The 13925-nt window shown below is 39.4% G+C and overlaps 1 pseudogene; it reads right to left on the reverse strand.

The window, feature by feature from the left end:
* Positions 1 to 3836: 3836 nt before the first annotated feature.
* On the reverse strand, positions 3837 to 5623 carry LOC102540940 (NADPH-dependent diflavin oxidoreductase 1 pseudogene; annotated as a pseudogene).
* Between the last annotated feature and the right edge of the window lie 8302 nt (positions 5624 to 13925).

Genomic DNA, 13925 nt, shown 5'->3' on the forward strand with positions numbered 1-13925 from the left:
ATTAAAACTCCAGTTTCATACTATCAGGGCCTATTTTCAGGTTTGATAACATCCTGAAGTACCATGATATCAACCTGCAGAATTCACACTGTAGTTTAGACTTGCCTTTCTGCTTCTGGAAACTTGGGATATCTTTTTCTCTGTATTTGGCTAATTTGTGAATGAACACGTTTGTCCAGAATTTTCATGTCCCTGGAATTAGAAGGGTATCAGTGCCATTTATTACATTGTGCTACCAGAAGCAGCATACCTTACATTTTCTACCATTTGAAGTGAGGCTGTTGAAATGCTGTCCAAATCTCTTCATCAGTGATATGGGTGGAGGTGGGGGATAGATACTGTCATTTTATCTAATGGTATCATATAGAAGAATGACCTAAGTCATTATAAAATCACACTATTCTGTGAATAGTGTCCTAAAATAGATGCCAAAGGCACTGATACTTTAATTTTCTTTTCTATGTCTTTTTCCCCTATAATGTCTACTTTTTAAACCCTGGCTTAATGCCCATGAATATAATGTTTTTTCACCTATGTCATTTTCTTAATATTGCATTTCATGTACCTCAGTACAGAGAAAATTTTAACCCAAGATTTTACTACAGTAATATCCTCATAAACCTCTTTGAAAAGTAATGTGATTTCTGTTCTAATTGTTTTGTCATTGTAGATGACAGTCCCAAAGGCATTTTGTGTTTCTTATTTATAAATTGATTACATATAATACATATTTACATATAAATGTATAATACATACATACATACATACATATATAAAATACATATATAAAAACATAAATAGTTATCCATCTCTAAGTGATAAAAATGGACATCTTCCAATAGTGATAAAATTAAACTAATAGAACATTTTCTGCATTATGAAGAGTATTATCTCAGCCTGTGTTTACTGTTCTTCTAAGGACACTTTTGATCTCACTGTTGCTGCATCCAAGCCCTGACTTCTCCCAAAAGAAATTCACATGGTAGGGTTACTATATTAAGTGACTTTTAAAAGATTTTAATTAAAAAAACACTGTTTACCCAAAGTAAATTTATTGAGATTATTCCATAAGAACAAACACTGATACAAGTATTGTATACTTGAAATCTGCTAAGAGTAGATCTTAAATTTTCTCAACACACACACAGATGTTAAGTATGTGAGGTAATATATGTGTTAACTTGATTGTGGTAATCATTTCACAGTATATAAATATATCAAAGCATCACATTGTGTACCTTCAATATATGCAATTTTGTCTATTACACCTCAATAAAGCTGAAAAAATAAAGAAATGAAGAAACCTTAACTTGATTGATGAATTTCAGCCTATGTAACACATGAACTAATACTGAGTATCACCCTTTTTTTTAAAAAATAAAGATTCCATAATCTATTGTATATGTATGGTTAGTGGCAGGAAACGTATCCTCAAGAGAGGTACAGCTCATAGTTTTAGTTACTTTAGTAGTGGTTCATGACTAAATGACTCTCTGGTTATCTTACAAGGTGAATTAGAAGCATGTAGATATTTAGATATCATGTCAGCCTCAGCCCTTTACATATATATATATACATAAATATATATATAAGGCTATGTGGTACATTTTAAGTGTCAGTGATGAATACTTTTCCATATGAACTACATCTGTTGGGAGAACACAGTAGTGGTTAAATATTAAAAAATAAGTTATTCTTTGGAATGTATTTTGTTCTGTGTTGCATTTATAGAAAAATAATGTCCATATTAGGGAACTGATGATTCCAGAATACTCAGTATTTGTCAGGCCATATGTGGCAAGTTGGGTTCAGTTCTGGGTACCACATTTTACGAGGCTCTTTGAAAGACTGGAATATGTTCAAAGGAAGAAGCTGAATGAGAAGTTGAAATGATGACTTATGAGGAATTAGTGAAAATTTGGGAAATGTTTAGCTTGGAGATCAGAACACATAGAAAGCATGTAAGAGTTGTCTTTAAACATTGGAAGGGTTGCCTGTCATTCAGTTCACAGTCCTTGAGCATATATCCCACATCAGATATGGGGATGAGTATGGGGCCCTGAAAGGAGCAATTATAAATAAGAAGGGGGTACTCTTTTCAAGAAGTACACAGAATAATTATAATTCATGTTATAACTGTGTAAATTAAACCGATAGGACATCATATGAGAAAGGAATTATTGAAACATATTTTATGTTGCCTCAGAATGTGTAACTAGGGACAATGGGTTAAGGGAGTAAGACATGTATTTTCAAGAACAGTATAAGGGAGATCTTTCTGATGTTTGTATTAGTCCATTTTACACAGATTTTACACTGAGGTAAGCCTTATTAACTCATAGAATCATCACAACTGTCATTTCAATTGATACTAGTGTTTTCATTTTCACAGATGAGGAACCTGGGGCACAGAATGTTTAAGCATCTTGCCCAAAGGTCACACAGCTAGCAAGTAACAGAATTATAGTTTGATTCCAGACAGTCTAGTTCCAGAAACTATGCTCTTAACCACTAAGCTACACTTCCTCTCCAGTTAGATTTTTGGTCCCCATCTCAGGAAATTTTGTGCACCATCTCTGTGGATCTCTATCAAAAGTGATACTGCCTAGACTGAGAGGATATTCTAGTGATCTTTGAGAACTTTCTGTTTGTTATGAGTCTGTGATACTGCTGAAATAAATTTATGAGAAATCAGTAGTCATTAGTTTACAAGCTAAGAGTCATACACTGGACCTTTATTTTAAGCCAGATCAGGAAATCCTATTTTTGACTTGTAGTTAGAATAGATATCTGTATATCCTCTTCTTCTTAGCAATTAGTGTTTTTTATCTTCTAGGCAGTACAGCCTTTCCTTTGCTCAAGAAAAATACTGCATGTCTTAATATTCTGCACCCTGAGAATATATCCCTCGTGCCACACAGCGATGCTGCACTCCTCATTGCCACTATGCTTTCTTACAATTTTCCTTTCCTTCCATGCCTTAACCGAAGTCATCAAGAGCAGCTGTTTAGCTAGATTCCTGACATTCATCTCCTAAAGGAATATGTTTGAAATTCATTGAACCTGGTTGCAACAAACTTTTTCTTGTATATTGATGGACTAACACTCTTCTAAGGACAAATCGTTGAGTTTTTAGTCTTAAAAAAGTATTTTGTTTTAGCTGCTTGGTGAAGTTTATAAAAATATTCCATGCGACAACTCACAGTGGCAGATCCATGTCTCATTTGTAGAAAGGATGCCCTATCACCACACAGGAAATTCACCAGTTTGTCCTGGAGCTTGATGTGATTCTGGTGCCATGCTCAACTCCTCCACAGCTGAAGACTTTGTTCCCCATTTCGGTGAATGTGAAAGATCATTTTCATAAAATCCCACCACCACTACCAGCTTCTGTGCTCACATGCTCTGCTTGCTTGCATGCTTGCTTGCTTGCTTGCTTTTGGGTGTTTGTTTGAGTGGCGGGGGAAGCAGCCACCCAGAGGCCATCATTTGTTGTGAGGTCTGTCCTGGAACAGGACGAGGAAGGCGTGTGCTGCCGGGCGCCTCCTCCTGCCGCTCGAATCCTGAGCCTTGGGCGGGGTGGTGCAGCCCAGGGCGCCAGCCTGACCAGGACCCAGGAACCCTGGAGTGAGTGGAGGGGCACACTTGGAGCCATGGAGTAGGAGTGGTTTGGGTGGTTGACAGGCAGCAGGGTCAGGGTGAGGGTGGGAGCTGAGTCAGCTGGAGTGCAGGTGGTCTGTGCGGAAGAGCTGACCGTCCTCCAGCCGGGATAAGACAGGCCCCCCAGCCCCTGCGAGAGCAGTGGTGGGAGTGGCCAGTGCCAGCAGGACGGCTCCTCAGGCCCATGTCTCCATCTGGAAACACAGTGTCCGCTGGAGCTGGGCCAGGTAGGGGGCTGCCTCGGGCCAGAGAGCCCGACCTCTTCCTGGAAGATGGACGTCAGGGCGTGCGACACGTCAGCCGGCATGTACTTGGCGTTGCCTGCCAGGTAGAAGTGGGCCCCCTGGCGATCCAGTAGCTCCCACACCAGCAGCCCCAGCTCCCAGAGCCCGTGCTGCACATAAACCTTCTGCTCCTGCTCTCGGGAGAAGGTGGTGACGAGAGTCAGAGGGCCCTCTTCTCCAGCCCCTTCCACTCGGCCTCCCAGTAGAAGTCTTGGTCCCTCTGGTGGCAGCCGAAAAACAAAACGTTTCCAGTCTGACCCCATGCCACACGCTCCTGGATGGCAGCTCCGAATGGGGCCACGCCAGTGTCTGGCCCTACCATGATCACAGGTGTGTCTGGTGTCTGCGGGAATGTCAGGCTCCCAGGCCGCACCCACAGGGGCACCCAGACAGGTCCTTGCCCAGGGTCCAGGAATGCTAGCCAGGAGCAGAGGCCCCAGCGGGGCTCCTTGAGGCGTGTCTGGTACTGCACCACGGCCACGAGGATCTGCAACCTGGAGGGGTGAGCCAGCTGAGAGGAGGTGGTAGAGAAGGCCCACGGCCGGATGGAGAGGATGAGGTCCAACAGGTAGTCTGGGGCAGGGGGATGGTGGCGGCCACGTGTGGGAAGTCACACAGAGCTTGGAGGACGGTCCTCTAGGGCCAGGTGCAGTAGTTGTGCAGCTCCTCCTGGGCATGGGCAGAACTGAACTCTAGCAGCTTCTCCTGCTCCCACTCATCGAGGGAGAGACAGGCCAGGAGCTCAAAGGAGGAGCGGCGGGGCATGCTGGTGATGTCCAGGTACTGGGACAAGAGGCATCACATAGCGCAGGGCTGGGGCAGCCGCTTGAGGCAGGGAACATCTGGCTCCCGGGGCTGCAGCATGAAGTGCTGGTCGGGGTCCAGGCCCAGCACCTGGCAGAATGCTGGATGTGGCTGGCTGCGTTCTAAGGCTGGATCATGGGCTAGACTACGTCATGGGCCGCAAAGCTGAGCCCAGAGCCTGCGACGTTGAACTTGATCAGCAGAACATCCTTAAAGTGCAGGGGGCCGTGACCCTCTGGTTAGTGACCATGGGTGCCAGGAAGGGCTGTAGCTCTGAAAGGGGTCCCTGAGGGTCTGTCCTAGCCACACGCAGCTCCTCAGAGGAGGTCCTGGGGGCCTCCTGAAGGAACTGCAGGGTAAACTTGAAGGGCCAGGGGATTCCGGGCAGGTGGAGGGGCATAGGGTGTGGCCCCAGCACCTTCTCCCACAGGTTGTGCAGCCAGAGGTCGATGGTGGCATCCGGCCCCAGCTCATGCTGGTCATTGCCCAGGCAGACGGGCAGGAGGGGACTGCCCCCAAGCTGCAGCAGCCATCGGTGCAGTTTCTAGGCCACAAAGTTGAACTTGGTGTAAGAGGAGTCCCCAAGGCCCAGGACAGCAAAGTCCATCTGACAAAGGGAGGTTGACGGCAGGTTCTTCTGGAATATGAACCTCCAGAAGTTCTTCATGTCGTAAGAGGGGTCTCTTTGGCCTGTAGTTGCGCAAACAAATATTACCAGGGGCTCATTAATCAGATTGACCAGTGGGTAGGAGTCCAGGGCCTGCACTTGGTAGCCAAGCCGCTGGCGCCGAGACTCGCGGCCCGGCCTCTCCCGTATATCCTGGGCTGTGCCTGCCTGGCTGCCCAAAGAGCACCAGAAGTCGTGGGCTCGGCATCGGGGCTCACCCCGGAGACCCCTGCACTCAGGGCCTCTGCTTTCCTTTTGATCACTACAAACTGACTCTTCTCCCAGCAAAATTAACATTCAACGTGTGTGCTAGATCTGATTTCTTTCTGGTTATTCAAGGACTTTGATGCAGTAATCTCTCCCTTTTTCTGTAACTGCAATTTATCAAGACTGGAAAGTGTTAGGGAGGACAGGTATGGTAGAAGGTGAAATCAAGAGTTCTCTTTTGGAATGTCCGGTGAATTGCATGCCCAATCCAGTATCCAGCTGGTTATATCAAATTGGTAAATGCATACATAAGTCTGGTATACAAACCAGGCTGGTCGCAATCACAGGAAATAATTTTGGAAGTTGAAAGTACATAAATGGCATTAAAAGCCACAGGATGTGACTGGTAGATACAGAAAATCAGAAGATCACTGATTGAAGCTTTGAGACCTTATAGAGAAGCCAGCAAAGTAGAGTGAGTTGGAACAGCCCATGGGTCAGGAAGAAGTACAGTGTAATGAAGGATAGGGAAGAAAAGTGTTTTAAGAAGGAGGGAGTGGTCAACAATACTGACTACTGCTGAGAAATACAGAAAAAAGAACAGATATGAATGTTGCACTTAGCAACAAGGAAGTCATCTTCCTTTGACAAGTGAATTACTGAGGAGGAAGAGTGACACAAAGTCCAGAATTTTTCAAAGCATTTTCCATGAAGAGGAAAAGAGAAATCAGGTGGTACATAGAAGAGGATATCTGTTGTCAAGGGAATGCTAAGGAATGAGCTTGTTTGGGAAATACTTCAGAACTGAAAAAATAGTGAAGAAGTTATACAGGATATTCAGATGGCAAACTAGATAACATTGTTAAAGGTAATACTTTCAGGGCTAAAAAATAGTGAATAAAAATATCACACCTAGATTAAGACAGTTTAATAAATCAGTCTTTATAAAATTGACAGAATTTTTCAGAACTATGGACAGAGAAGAGGTCTGCGTAATATTCCCTGAGTTAGACACAGACAGATTTTCTACAAGGACACTCAGTGTTACTGATGTCTCTAAAATCTATCTTTAGCACACTTGTTACTAAGAAATATTGTGTCCTTTAATTTAACTTTGGGAAAGGATATATACTTTCTTAGATCAGACGTTTATTTCTAAAATTAAAAAAAAATGTACTGGGAATTTAACATGAAAAATTCATAGAATGAATTCTTCCACCACTATTTTCTTTAATGGAATTCCAAATACTGATAATGAAATGAATTCCCACTGGTTCATCTGTTGGACTACAAAATTTGCAGTGATCACCCCAGGTCACTGTTTTCTTTTTCACTATAGCCTGCAGTTATTTGCTGATGAAAATTTTGCCTACTTCTTAGCTACAAATTAAAGCCATATCAGACATCATGGGAAAAGTCAAGATTCAGCAGATCCCAAGGTTTGATGACAAAACTTAATTTTATCCTAGTTTAGCTAATTATGAACTTTGATGTAATAATCATGAATTTATACTGTTTATATTGTTAATTAACGTTATTGAAAGCCAACAATGATGGTAATTATTACTGTGTGAAGGACAGTTCTTTGTACTACATAATAGATGAGAATAATGAACTCTCATTTTATTTCAGAAGTACTTAGAGTTCATGGCACGACATTTGATGTTCACTTATTAGGAAACACTATCATTTGTTTCAAGTTAGGCCTCTCTAAATAGTGAGCTATTCAGGCTAATCTAAATATTAGAAAGCATTTGTCTTGAATGTCCAAGAGGTAGAGTGAAACCTATTTTCTACTCATACTTGGAGAGGTGGCTGGGTTAAAGTGAATAACGAAGGATAAAAGTTGATTAGTGAGGTAGTTATAGAAATGCAACTAAAAGACTCTGCATTGTCCTAATCCTGATCTTCCTCTTAGGAGCCTCTATTTCTATTATCATGTAGTCACTCTACCTGGAAAACAGGGCCAGTGTGAGAGCCTCCTCCTCCCTCACCCTAGTCTCCCTTTCCTCATCTTTGGAGTATTTCTGAGGGTAAGGAACTGTTTTAGCATACATAGATTACACCAGAATTTCCAGTAATATCAATTTAGAGCTTCTCCTGGGCATCTGTGGGCTTAAAAGATGAATATCTGGGTATGATTTCTTCTAAACACATTAATTTGCCTGTCCTTTAAGGTAGTATCAGCCATCACAGTGAGCACTATTTTATTTATACTTCTTTTTTAACAGTGATGTGAAAGCAAGTGAGTGTACTTGCAAGTACTTTCTAATATATAGATAAGAAGATATATGATTATAAAATTACCTTAAATTCTATTCTAATTTCCTCTGGAACAGAGTGATACGATTTTCATACTAGCACAAGTAATTCCATTCAAAGTTCTGTTAACCTGACATTGATCATTGGATCAGATGTCAAGGACTAGTGTTTTGGTTATTATTCCCATTATCCTTTTTTAATGTGTGTGCTTTGGCAAAGTTATGACATTTCTCTTAGCTTCAGTAGCCCCATCTATAAAATGGAGATAACACACCTGTTTTAACTAAGTCTCAGAGTTGTTGTAAGGCTCAAACAAGTTACATTATGCAAAGGTGATTTACAACTTATAAAGCATTACAAATAGACGGTCCTTTTTTTAAAAAACAGTAAATGGGTTTACATTTGTTTCTGTTCTAAATTGCTTTAAGATGTTAATCTTGTAAAAGATAAACCTAAACTAGTTAGCCTAGCTTTTATATCTGTTTATTTACTATGAGGCAGGTGATGTTCCATACAAGAGATCTAGGGTCATTGCATTTTATAAAGATGAGAAGACATTGTAGAAGCATCATAAATATTCAACAACCATGTGAGATATTTGGAAGTATCTATTGAAATACATTGCTATGTCTCTGAAACACCCCTTAGCATACTTTGAATAATTAATAGATTAAAAAAAATACTGACAGTAATGTGAGGCTCATTCATGTCTTTCAGAGCCTTCAGAGTTCCTAGGGATAAATGAATGCAATTCTAAAGAAGTATTAAAAGAAGTAATTCATACAGTTTTCAATAAGTCATTACTTTGTAAGTGAGAATATTTCATTTTTGTCCCAAGAAAAGGTTAATAGGAATATGATATGCAGAAAAAGAAAAAGCAACAATGACCAGCCACCTACTTACTCATGATACCACATGTGAATGCAAGTTCACTGGACGAGTTATCTTCTCAGGTTTTTCACTGCTGTGAATGAGGATGACATTGAAATGTAACAGAAAAGATCTATTTGACTTTCTCTGATCAAAAAGTTTTCCTTCCCATCCTCCACAAATAGATATCAATTATAAATTAATGCAAATATCATTATTTAGTTATTGCTAAACTGCAAGTAATAAGAATTTTGACCAATGTAGAAGGGCTTCCAAGAGAGGAGGTAGCCCTTCCTAAAGGGAAAAAAATGACCAGAGTAAATGCAGAAAAGCTTTAAACCTCAAGTAAGGGACAATTTAATTATGCACCTTGGCCATGCAGGAGATAAAGCGCTAAGGACTGTCAGTGGCTGTGCATTTTAAATCCCTGCCTTATGACTCTGAAGTATTACAGTATTATCCAAGTATTAGAGATAAGGCAACTTACTTAAACTAAGAAGTAGAGTCCCAAGGCCACAAATTAAGTGGTGGAATGTAAAGTGATAAAGAAATCAGCCCATAGATGTTTAGAAGTTGTAGATATGCAGTAAAGTGTCAACTAAAGCATTTAAGGATTTCCTCTCCTGGGCAAACAGTCCCTGCCTCCTAGATCCTATGTTCTGTTGGACACATAGCAGGAGCTCTACACATGTATGTTATTGGCTCCCTTCTAAATAATCTTTTGAAATTCGCTTACTTATAACTTATATAGCTCCAAACTCCCTTCTCCTGTTGAGTATTCAGAATCTCCTTTCTTGGTCTGAGTCTCAAGAGAAATCCCACTGCTGACCACAAAGTCCATCTCTGACCATCTTTCTGTGTGAAGTGAAATCTGTGATTTTGGGGTGTTAAGAATTGGCCTGTGGTGGGTCAAAGCCTCTGGCTGGAACAATTGACCTTTTTTCCCTTCCTACAATGCACTTTTTTAAAGATGACAATATAATTTATCATTTTAATAGCTTTATTGAGGTATGATTAATATAGAAGAGCTAAAGATATTTAATGTGTACAATTTGATGAGTTTGGACATATGCATACAACCGTGAGACCAGCACCACAAGGTATTAGCACCTCCCAAAGTTTCCTTGTGCTCCCACCCCCCTTTTTTGGTGATAAGGACTTTTAACATTGTGATCTATGTGTGCAATTAATTTTCTTAATAAACTTTATATATTTTGGAGGCTTATTATTATGGTAGCAGTAGGGCGTGTGGTAGGGAAACTTTCTCTCATCTTCTGATTAAATCTTAGTCTTTGGAGTGTGTTGTGGGCCTGTGCCTAGGCGATGTGGCTTTCACAAGAGTTTCTGTCTTTCTCTAGGGATAGAGCTTTTTCAACCCATGCCCTCTAATCCTTTCCCCCTGTAATGGTTGTCCTCCAATGTCTCCAGTATATATAATTGAGGTCCTCTCCCTGTACATTTATTCTTTTTTTTTTCTTTAAATGACACAGGGAGGCTGTGGCAGATCAGAGCTCCCTTCACTCACCTTGAATGATATTTCCCTGATGTCCAACATCAGTGTCATACCTCCTGGAGATTAAGCTTTTTGTTCCATAAAAGAGAAGGGTCTGGGTGGATTTCCAATGGCTACTCTTCCCCTCCACCAACTGGGACCATGTGGGGAGTGGAGGAACTTCCTCAGGATTCTTGATTTCTGTGAGAGCCTGGTAGGTTCCTGTAAGAAAAACCTGTAAAAGTGTACACCCTTCCCCATGACTTCTGCTGCCAGGAGCTTCTCAGTCTCATGATAGCCCATACTCAGCCTCTTGTGTTTCACCGAATTTTCTAGTTTAATGTACCCTCCAGCTTATATGATATCTGCCCAATGACTTCAGCTCCAGATAAGTAAATGCCAGAGTTGTCTCCCTGGAAGAGCTCATTTCTCTAGGTTTTGGGGTAGTAATTTGACCTGCAAGCTGAGTTCTCTGATGTGTCCAAAAAAAGTTGTTGATAATCAGTTTGTCCAGCTATTTCTTGTTATAAGGATGGGAGTATTGCTTCGGAGCTCTTTCTGTCTGAGCTGAAACCAAAGTCCCTGCAGTGCAGTTTTAATAAATGATGGCATCTTATTTTAAAATTATCAGTCAGTGGTTACTTATCTCCTAATTCAGATTCCACTGTCCTCTAAGAATCAACACGCGTTATTCCAAACATCCACATTTGTTTATCCACATTTGTATATACATCCACATTTGTATATAACATCCGTAAAATATTTATCTCAGGCATTCAGATTAGTTGTTTATTATTAAGTTGAAAATTGAAAGAGATTTAGAGATTATTTCTCCCATCCCTTTCACATTAGAGATTTTCAAATTGTTTTGGCTGTATGGCCCACTGAAGGTCATTCAGGGTTTGTGACATAGCTGAAAGTTTCTGGCTGACATCCTGGTCTACTAACTGTAGGAATGACTTAAAAACACATTACTTGCCATTTCTATTTATCTCCAGAAATTGTTATTTTAAACAAACTTATGTTTAACTCCTTTATCAGCCTTCTATTGTACATAGTAATTATTTTAATAATGATGTCTTACATTCAGATAAAACACTTTTATATATGCTGTATTTTTATCCTTTTATAACCTATTCATAAGGAATTATTATTTTCAATGAGTTTTGAATTCCTACTAGAATTCTAAGAAGCTGAAAAGCATGTGAGGCTGAAACAGAAGAAACATCAGGACTAAAACTCAGTTCTCATGGTTTTAAACTTCATACAGACTCTTCAACACTTGAGAAACCAGCTGCCTTTAGCATGATGCTGACAATTTGATGTATCTGCGTGCACTATTCTTAGTAAAAAGAATGCACACCTGCTTCTCAGCTTTATAAAATGTGCTTCCCAGGGCAGCCTCCTGCACAGAGTGAGTGTTCGAAAATGGTGCCTGTTGATCAGCTGTGCCCTTCACATGCAGTTACTTTTAAAGGCTGCGACTGTTAAACACAATAGGAACAAGCAAAAACATATTTTGTAATATTTAATATTATTGAGCTTTCTTGGAGTAGTGGGTGAATATTTTTTGGAATTAACTGTGTACTAAGTTTTGTGTTACCCAGTTTGGACATAATACATTTCCTTTTTTGCTCTCCTAACATATCATTTGTTCTTCTCCTACAAGTTTGTTATTTCTGTTTTGAATTGTGATTAATTGTAGACATAGACAGCTATTTCCCAGGACTAGAAACACTTTAAAGAAAGGTATCATATCATATTCATAGGGATTAATAAAATGACTTACTCAGCATGAATATTCACTAGTGCTGTGGCTTTGGGGAAAATGTGTTCATTTATATTATATTTAATGGATTCTATTAGGTTTTATTCTCAAAAAGATGTTTCCCACAGTGTAAGATGCTTTCAGCCTTAAATGCTCCAGTTAATTTCTGCCCAGGTAAATTCTGGTGCAGTAGGGAAAAAAAGTACAGAAATCTTAAAAATCTTGTTTCCTACATACTTAGCCCAAAGACTTAAGGGATTTGGGTAAAGTCACCAATACACATATTTGAAGAACTCTGTTTGGGTTTTCTTGATTTTGTTTCAGTTTTTTTTTCTCTCCAGCTCATACTATCCCTTCCCTTATCAGCTCTCATCTGATAAAACTCTGCAATTAAGTAGTCTTATTAATCTCATTCCCTCCTTTTTTTCCCCAGAAGATATGTGACCACTTTAACTTCACACTTTACGCATAGGCCTGGCATGGTGTGGGATATTCTAGAACAGAGGTTTTCATATTAATTCAGTGGGGAAGGGCACCTGGAAATCACGATGCTATTGCAGAACACCATGGAATATTCTTCTACTAAATTTCATTGTAAGAATTTAAATAATTTCACTTTCTTAATATATAACTTTACACACATAGAACATGAAAAATGTTATTGTGTATATTTCAAAGAAATTAGAGTTTTCCAAATTTTGCCGTTAATATGCGTTCATTACTTGTTTATTGAATTTTTTTTGCCCACTTTCATACTATGTTGCATATCTTGACCCAACTATATAAAGGAGCATAAGGACATGGATTGCCTCCTCTAACAGTCATCCAAATCTACTCATTTTAAGAATCCTTGTAGAACAAACAGTTTTTAAACTCAGTATTTATTTATTTTGCCATGGAGGGTGAGTTTTTATACACACACATATCTGTACAAGTTTATATGAATGGGAATGATATACATTCTTACATGGATTTTTAATGTGCTCTTTTTTTCTTTTGATTTTTGTTTGCTTCTCCTTTTCTCCTCTTATCTTTCTTACATCCACTCTATTCTCCCAGGAAAGTAACTCATGTTATCAACTCTGAGTCTTTTATTTTTCTCCACATTAACCTTAGTGTATATTAGGATATATAGACTGCTATAGGAGTTCTGTTTCATGGTTTTAGAAAATTAGGATCATGCTGTGTGCAAAGTTTTCTGCACCTTGCATTTCCCACTCATTATCATTTGCTTTGTAGAGAGCCTTCTATTACCAACTAGTCCAACTCTAATTCATTATTCAAAAATATTTTTAATCCCTGCATGTAGTGCGCGGTGTAGATATACCAACATTCCTCCATTCATGTCATTCAGTTTGTTTTCAACATTAAAATAAACATTAAACCATATATATATATATGTCTTTTATATCCTAAAAATAGGGCTTTTATTTTTGTGGGGGAGATTTCCAGAAGTAGGATTGCTGGACCAAGGTTTTTTTTTTTTAATTTATTTTTAACATTTTTTATTGATTTATAATCATTTTACAATGTTGTGTCAAATTCCAGTGTTCAGCACAATTTTTCAGTCATTCATGGACATATACACACTCATTGTCACATTTTTTTCTCTGTGAGTTATCATAACATTTTGTGTATATTTCCCTGTGCTATACAGTGTAATCTTGTTTATCTATTCTACAATTTTAAAATCCCAGTCTATCCCTTCCCACCCTCTACCCCCCTGGTAACCACAAGTCTGTATTCTCTGTCTGTGAGTCTATTTCTGTCCTGTATTTACGCTTTGTTTTTGTTTGTTTGTTTGTTTTTGTTTTTTAGATTCCACATATAAGCGATCTCATATGGTATTTTTCTTTCTCTTTCTGGCTTACTTCACTTAGAATGACATTCTCCAGGAGCATCCATGTTGCT

The sequence above is a fragment of the Vicugna pacos genome, chromosome X (assembly GCF_048564905.1).
Source record: "Vicugna pacos chromosome X, VicPac4, whole genome shotgun sequence".
In the NCBI taxonomy this organism is placed as follows: Eukaryota; Metazoa; Chordata; class Mammalia; order Artiodactyla; family Camelidae; genus Vicugna; species Vicugna pacos.